This window comes from Boleophthalmus pectinirostris, unplaced genomic scaffold (assembly GCF_026225935.1).
Source record: "Boleophthalmus pectinirostris isolate CB_2022bp ecotype Guang Dong unplaced genomic scaffold, ASM2622593v1 HiC_scaffold_21, whole genome shotgun sequence".
NCBI classification, from domain to species: Eukaryota; Metazoa; Chordata; class Actinopteri; order Gobiiformes; family Gobiidae; genus Boleophthalmus; species Boleophthalmus pectinirostris.
This window is the reverse complement of record NW_026571175.1, coordinates 18,003,399-18,012,085: the sequence shown is the minus strand read 5'-3', so window position 1 is coordinate 18,012,085 and position 8,687 is coordinate 18,003,399.

The window sequence follows — 8,687 nt, the reverse complement described above, 5'->3', positions numbered from 1 at the left end:
ATCTTGGTTTTAGTCCTGGTGTTCTGGTTTAGTCCTGGTTTAGACCTGGTTTGGACCTGGTTTTAGTTCTGGTTTTAGTTGTGGTTTAGTCCTGGTTTAGTCCTGGTTTTAGTTCTGGTTTTAGTTCTGGTTTAGTCCTGGTTTAGACCTGGTTTAGTCCTGGTTTAGTCCTCGACTGGATTAGTCCTGGTTTTAGTCTTGGTGTTAGTTCTGGTTTAGAGGCTCACAGGAGGAAGCGCGGTTTACGCCGCGTACGCGAGAAAACACGATCCACACGCGGCTCACGGGAGGACAGCGATGTCCGCGCAGTAACTACGGAAGGAAACGTGGTCCGCGCGTTCTCAGGTTGATGACGATGATGAAGGTGTGTGTTTGTGTGTGTTTGTGTGTTTGTGTTTATTTGTGTGTGTTTGTGTGCGTGTCCCCTCATGTGGCAGGTCACTATAGGACAGTAGTGCAGACATCATGAGCCTATGCAGGTTGTTTTCACCAGTGACATTTAAGTTGTAGGCGATATTATATTTGTTATTTTCTTTTATATTTCACGTCGGGAGAATAATTTCCAAGACACGAATGCGTTTTTACCAGTGCACTGCTGCCTCTGTTCTACTGGCTCTTCGACCTCGTCCATTGTGCGACTGACGCCGCCAACGTGAACATGACGTTTCATCGCTCTTACTGCGCACGTTTTGTGGGGGTTTCCGGCAATGAGTGGAATTACCGAAATAAAAAAATGTATAAATGTGTTTTTTTGTGTGTGTTGTTGTCGTCCCAACAACACATAAAAACAGGTTTTATAATAAAGCAACTCGCATACAGAAACAGTAAAGTTAGAGATTAAAAATGAGATTAACGCGATTAAAAAACATAACGCGCTAAATATGACTGTAATTAATTAATCGCAATTAACGCGATAATTTGACACCCCTATTTATAATACATAGAAAATCTCAAACTGTATACTTATTTTCAGGCTTTATGCAGGCCTATACCAAATGCCTTTTGAATAGAAACAGCTGAAGACATTTATGTTTTGTTTTAACATTTTTCTGTTAAATTTACAGCCTACCATAGTTGGAATATTTAATTCAGTTTTATGCCCTTATCCTATATTGAAAATATTCAATAATATAATAACAATTTCAATTCTTGTTTTGTAACCCTGTTCTAGCTCTGTTTGACTCAGCTTGGTTTGTTCTAGCACATTTTTAGAAGCCTGCGACTCACAATAGACAAACACAAATCAGTGGATATTTTTAATCAAACGGCTCATGAGCCAGTTCCACTATCTTAGAGCGGCCTTTTCTGCGTTTTAATCAAATCACAGCATTATTTCCATCTGTTATTGAATGCTCTTGGTTTTTTCCGTGCGCTGTGGGCTTTGTGCTTCGTAATTGAATCTGATGGTCTGCTCCAGATGGAAATTTTGCATTCTGGTGGAACAACAAGCCGGGCGGTTGGGCTTATAAGAAGATATGGAAAGGAGGCGTACAAAAATCTTGCCTAGCCATCAACCTTGCAAGCATAACTAATCATTACATGCACTGCACCTCATCAAAGGCGCACAAGCGTGTAGGGATTCTGAAGTTGGCCCTACTTGAGGTGTGCTCAGAGAGATGTGGAGTCGACCGTGTGCACATCGTACATCTGTGTTAGCCTTGCATCACCATATCAATCAGACTGTACAGGGAGAATAGAGGCCTGCAAAGTCATGATGGGGTATGGGCAAGAGGAACAGCATGACTAGAAATAACAAAAATCATGCTGCTTTTGTTCTGGAAAATCTAGCTGGGAGTTTTCATAGATATTGTATTTGGCACCAATGTTTTTTTTTGTTTTTCTTTTTGGTACTGTTGCTAGGCCTGTCACAATAATTACTATATCAACTTAGCATTCAGTATATGATGGTTAGAACAATATATTTTATCATCATGGGTACTTTTTTTTGGAGTAGTGTGGAGATTTTTGCCATTGTAATGTAATAACTAGGGATGTAATGATATCCAAATCTCTTAATACTACAATATTACCACAATGCGCATCTCACGGTACGATATTTATTGTGATATTTTGGAGAGGCTAATATAATTGTAGCTACGACACATTTCTACTTTTAAAATACCTTGACAAGATTTTGGTGTGAATTATTTCCATCATAATCCCAAGAATTCAAGTAAAAAACATTTCTTCATGTTGTCTGCACTGAAATGAATCATGGGATATGTAGTTGCCTATGTTTATTAGTTGTTACTACTATAAAACAATGCATTTAAGAAAATTAAGTTGTAATTCGATATATTGTGACATCCCAAGATATTATTGTGAGACTTTTGATGATATATCATGACATTTCTGTTAGTGTTACATCCCTTGTAATAACATAATATTTGAGCTGCAGAGAGTAGAATAAATATCTTCTGTTGCTAATTATCAGTTAATTCTGCCAATTACTGGATGCCGTTCAGTCTTTTAATGTTAATTTGTAATTGAAAATGGTTAATTGATATTTTCTAGCTTTGTGTTAATGGCATTAAGTATTTTCAAAGCTAATGTTTATCAGAAAATTTCTCTGTATCACTATATTGTGCTTCAGAATTTGTTATCGTGACAGGCCTAGCTAGCTCTTGCATTCTCTCTTGGCCCATGCGTCATTCCCAGTTTCTCCTCAGTGCATCAGATTAGTCTATTTGAACAGACTTGTGAGAAAAAATGGAAATAGATGAGCAATTAGGCTATCTTTAATGAACCTGAACCGCTCCGAGCATTTGTCCAGAGACCAAACAGCAGCAGAGTAACAAGAGGCACCTTAAATAACTACTGCAAAATCCCTCAGTGCAGAACGTCATTTGAATAGTCAGCCTTTTCTTAAAAGAACTGTAAACTCTGGAACACACTGCCCACTGAAATGAAATCCATTTCCATTTAAAATGTTCACCTTCAGATTTAAATCTTTGCTTAAAACAAATCAAAACTGTATCCATATGTAAGTAGTGTGAGAGTGAATGAATGGGGTGAGTGAATGAGCGTTGAACATGTGTATTGTATTGCACTGTTGTGTTTTTATAGAGAAATAATATTTATAAATATTTTAGATTATGTCGTGTATTATATATGTTATTATAGAAAAGCTCAGTCAGGATCAGGAGTTGAAACTTAGCACTTGTTATTAAGGCTGGGAATCACTGGGTCCCTCACGATTCGATACAATACATGGCTCACGATACAATATCATGATACTGCTCTTTTTGAAGAACCAAATACATTTTAGCTTTTCTTTGTTAAACCATTTTTTTGTGCAATGTTAATATGAAATACATCTGCTTTCAAAACAGTGGATATGTCAAGTGTATTCCATAGTTTCTTTCCTAAATAAGCAAAAAAATGTAACGTGATCACAAAAAACATGCTAAAAGATACAACCCCCCCTCTTCTCTCTCTTAAGTCCAAGATTAATCCTGGTTTAGACCTGGTTTAGTCCTGCCCCACCCATGTGTAATTACTACCCACCCGTAATACGCAATATGTGTTCATACGCTGTTAAAAAAAAAAAAAGCATGCAAAATTGCACAAAAAAAATCCACAAAATAGCAAGACTGTGAAAGGTGAACCGCGATATAGCAAGGGACAACTTTACTCTATGTGCATTGCATCTGCTGCTAGCTTTGTTTTGTAAATATGTCTGTTTTGTTTTGTAAATATTAAATAAATAATAAACAAATATTGTGTAACAAATGATATACCAATACATTTTGTTGACATTTTTCCAAATTTGATACATTTACTTCATCTTTACATGAATTTATGGGCCTTGTGACGGTAATTGCAAATATTGGCCACAGTAGGAATGCACTATCTGATACTGGGATCCAATATCGGTGCGGAAACTGAAAAATGTGCTGGTTATGAGCTTTCAAATATCGGTTCAAATGATATCCTGGTTGGAACCATAAATTGACGTAATTAGACGATTTGCTGGTCATATTGGTCCAGAATTTGTATTTATACTGTACAGTACAAAGCTGTTCTATACTTCAGAGATAAGTAACAGTCTCTGCTCTGTTATCGGTTGATATTGGGTACAGAAATCAGTATTGGCCAAATATCAAATATATTGTGTCAAAAAGTCAATATCTGAACATTGTTTTAATCATCTCTAGCTTCTTAAAAGTACTTACAATGTTTTTGTCTGGAATGCTGAAGTCTAGGTCTATGCTAGGACTAAGCAGCTGTGAACCCATTAAAAAACAGGAAATTCCTTTTATAATCAAAGCTATTGTTGTTGGTCCCCATTTCTTTCCAGAGGTAAAATGTTTGTCCCTTTTTAGTGAGAGGTTAATCTGTATTTTAAATTCATGCTGCTTTCAAAACACAGCAGGACACCTGTGAACTGACTGATAAAACCATCAAGGCGTGCGTGTGTCTTGCTTAAATTCTTGTACAAATTGTAATGAGCTGCATGTACAATTTAATGACATAGGTATAATGTATATTACTAATGTCTACATATTTTAAAACGGAAGTGTTTTTTTTGTGTGTGTGTGTGTGTGTGTGTATGTGTGTGTGTGTCAGTGTTGATAGAGTTTGTAATATAATAGATCTTAAAAAGCAAAAAAAAAAAAACCAAAACTGCATAGTTCTTCATATGTATAGCCCAGTCAGTGGTGTAGGTTGTTAGTATAATCTGAGTAATTGTATTAGTATAATGTAGTATCTGATAGTAATGTGAGCTTTTTACCATTCTAAACAGTTTGACCCTATAATGCCTGACTAACTCAGTAATAGCTTTGTCTGTTTCTTTAGCCCACCACATGCCCCTCTCCCACCCACTCTGCTGTGCCTGGGTTCCTAATAGTGTTCTTTCACCACATCTCTGCTGCTGCTGCTGCTGCTGCTTGTGATGTGGTGGAAAAAAATAAACAGTGAAAACAAGGGATAAAAAACTACCACTTTCCAGTGTAAGTTTTAATTGGGACCCAAGGGAAATGAGCGCCTCCCTTTTTTTTCAAATTAATTTTTGTGCTTTTATGTTAGAAATAAGCAGCTATTTGATGCCTGATTGCATTTCTGTGACTCATGCATGTATTAATATTTGGGTATTTTTTATTTTATATTTTATGCTACTAGTACTACTACCTCTATCACTACGTCTTCTACTAACTATTCTACCATACAAAAGAATCGTCTCTATAATGTAAAATACATTTAAAAGTCTGAAATGTAAACAGTAAAAACTTGTTATGATAAAATTATCATTTAAGCCATGTTAGAATTATGTTACCTCCTCAAAAACATACGCAGAGTTGTGTTTTGTTTCATTCAAGGTTTATTCATTCTTTTGAGTAAACCTTAATTATTAGTCTTTCTACATCTCCAAAGCTCAAAATGCTCTGTTCCACCTTGTGATGTCATGAAGCAATAATTTTTGAGTTAACAGCAGAAAATAGCATAATATGGGCCATGAAATATGAATTGTCCCATTTTAAATAAATAATAAATAAATAAATAAATAAATGAATGTTACACAAAGAGTTCAAATACTGACATTTAGTTTCCTCTTAACTATAATAAATGAACTGAACATTTTTTCTTAAAATAAAATAAAATAACAATGTAGAATTGTCTTTCATAACAAACTAAGCCAAAGTCACAGAATGATAACTAAACTAGCTTCTCACAATAGCACTTAACTTATACCCTTTAGTGCATGTGTTCCCGCTGTGCCACTAAAGCTGTTGTCTCACTCCACCTCCACTGCCCTGTTTCTCTCTCACTATGCTCCCTTTCTCCAAGTTCATTGATACAAGAACTGGCTCGTATTGAGTTTCTGTCCAGACTCAGCCACAAACTGCCAGCGTCGCCCAGGCCTAAACTCTAAAGAAACGTCCATCAAAAGCCAAAACAACGGCAGGAATGGTGGAGAACAATAATGGCATCAGGAGTGACCCTTTAACAGACTGGCATCACTGAGAGTAATTGCCTGTCAAGTGGCGTTCTCCTGCTCCTTTCACAAAAAAATACAGCCTAGTTTGGGGTGGGCCAAGGTTGCCACACTTGTCCTGTAAACAGAGCAATAATTGAATGGTGCTTTGGCACAAGATGGAGAGACAACAGGGTGAGAAAAAGTACAGGTTAACAACAACTGCATCTGTATTTGTGTGACTATCAAGTGGTTAGTAAAGTCTGGACATTTGCTCTATTATTGAGTTTGGTGGTGATTAAAATTTAGTCATGTTAGCAAAGTGAGAAATGAAAAAAATTTTGATCACGGGTAGCTTTGATTGTAGTACATGTACTTACATTTGATTTATTACATAGATAATGGTAACATTTCTTATTGTATCCACAGCTACAATGGAATTTCAGTTCAGAAAATTTTCCCCAAAAATCTAAACTTGATTTCTGAAATTATAAAGGTGCACTATGAAACATTTGGCGTAGAGTTTACATTAGCAGCCTGTCCCTATGGAGATGTTATTGCTTTACCTGGAATGTTCCACAGGTTGTTATTAAACATTTGTATATTACATTACATCTAAGCAATGACAGGTGTTCTACTGCTCAAAAATCAAATATTTACTGTGATCAGAGTGGCCTTACCTGTAACTTGGGCTGTTGGCCTAGCTCCAAATTTAATGCCATACTGGAACATCCTGGGCAAAGCTGTAACATCTCAAAGCAGACTCTCTGCCAGAAAAGCACACCAAACAAATAAATGTTATAATGTTCATAAATACGCCAATATTGAAAATCATTGATGTATCGGATATCAACTTCCAAAATAACGCTTCAGTCGATATCCCAGTTTGGTCTATAAACTGGTCTAATAAAACAATGGACCAGTGTTGGCCCAAAATATCTCATAACTTTAAACTTGTATATTTCTACAAACCTGTTATAACAGTAACAAAACACATTTGGATATATATATATATATTTTTTTACCTTACACTGTCTTTAAAGGGAATAAATTTGATTTTCTGTCTCTGCCCCAGTATCGGTTGATATGGATATCAAGGTATCGACATCAGTATCAGAGCAGAAAAAACTGGATTGGTGCATCCCTACCAGTAAATGAAACAAAAAGACAGGCCCTCTTAATTTTAAATATTCATTCACCGTTTATAGAAAATCTTCGTAATATCTCCTGTCTGACCCTGGTGTGTGAGATGAAGAAGGACAGCCACAGTGCTTCATATTAAGACTGGAGAAGCCATTTCCTGTTCTGTCATACATTTCTCACTTCATGTCAGGTGTTAAACTCCTGCTCCTACCCTGTCAAAACAACACCTTGGGCACCCTCCACATTTCATACTGCACCACACTCCAGGGAAATAAGGGATTGTATGCAAAATAAATGATATGACGTAGCACACACAATTCAAAATCTACAGCAATTTAGTGTTCATTTTTGAAAACAGAATCTACGGTGGAGTTCTGCTGTGGGATAAATTTACACATATATTTAATTTTACATTGAATATTGTTGTCTGTTCTCATTAATAAAAGCAAGGCTGTCAGATTAGATGTAAGTGAACATTTACTTTTCATATTTTCTGAGCTTATATGCATGCATTGGAGTATTTTTGTCTCTTTTGATACCTGTATATTGTGGCCTTATTTGCAAAGGAAGTTTTAGTCTTCCTGTGCTTTTCTGTATTGTAAATAACTCAACAGTTGAAAATATGAATATATATGAAAAAACACAATGATAACTAGCAAATTTTGAAACAGATTTGAAAATCACTTTTATATCTTTCTGGTGTTTAAGTTATGTTATAATTAAGGTTACTTTTAATGATTTTTTAGGAAAGGTCACAGATGGTATATTTTTCTCTGTGGTTGTAGAGAACAATCCCTATCCAGTAATTAATTTGTACCATTGCATTTATTCACACAGACAAAGACCAAATCTAAGAATTTAATGAGTTCTTCACCACTGTGAATAGCAAGGCTTTGTGGTTCAATGCTTTGAGCACTTGTTCATGAACTAGAGCTACCACTTTTAATCTTTACTTTTTCTATAACCTTGTTTGTGAGCGCTTGTTAGATTTTTCTTTAAAGTAGTCATGGTGAGCAGTGGTATAATCTATGCAATGTTAATGACACAAAGTTGGTTTGCAGCATGTCACATGTTTAGTTGAACTGTACTAAAACTTTTTCTAAAACAGGAGAAAAGACCAATGGTGCTAATCTGAAACATTCCAACCTCAAATAGTAGAAGTGATTTAATTTGAGATTATCTGTAGCTCTTTATGTGAACTAAAGCCAGTTTTGTCAAATCCAGAAATACTTGAGTCCTTGAGGAAGCAGTAATCACATGATGACTATTGGAGGAGTATATAACTAACATTAGGTGACCTTTACCACCCGGGTCTTTCATTAGTGCTCTCATCAGGCCCTTGAAACATACTATATTCTGTAAATGTCACCACTCTGCAGTGGCTCTGCCATGGTTGGACTTCACCTTAATATACAGTCCCTGACAAAAGTCTTGTCGCTTATCCATTTTGTAGAAACAAAAGCTTATAACTTGACTTTAAATTAATCGATTGGTTTTAGAAATGTCTCATATGAAAGCTAAAACCCTCCCAAATTATGCTCAATATACTAAAAAAAATTTGCTTCACTGAAAAAAGATTGATCATTTAATGAACACAGAAAGGTCAGATTTTGGCAAGACAAAAGTC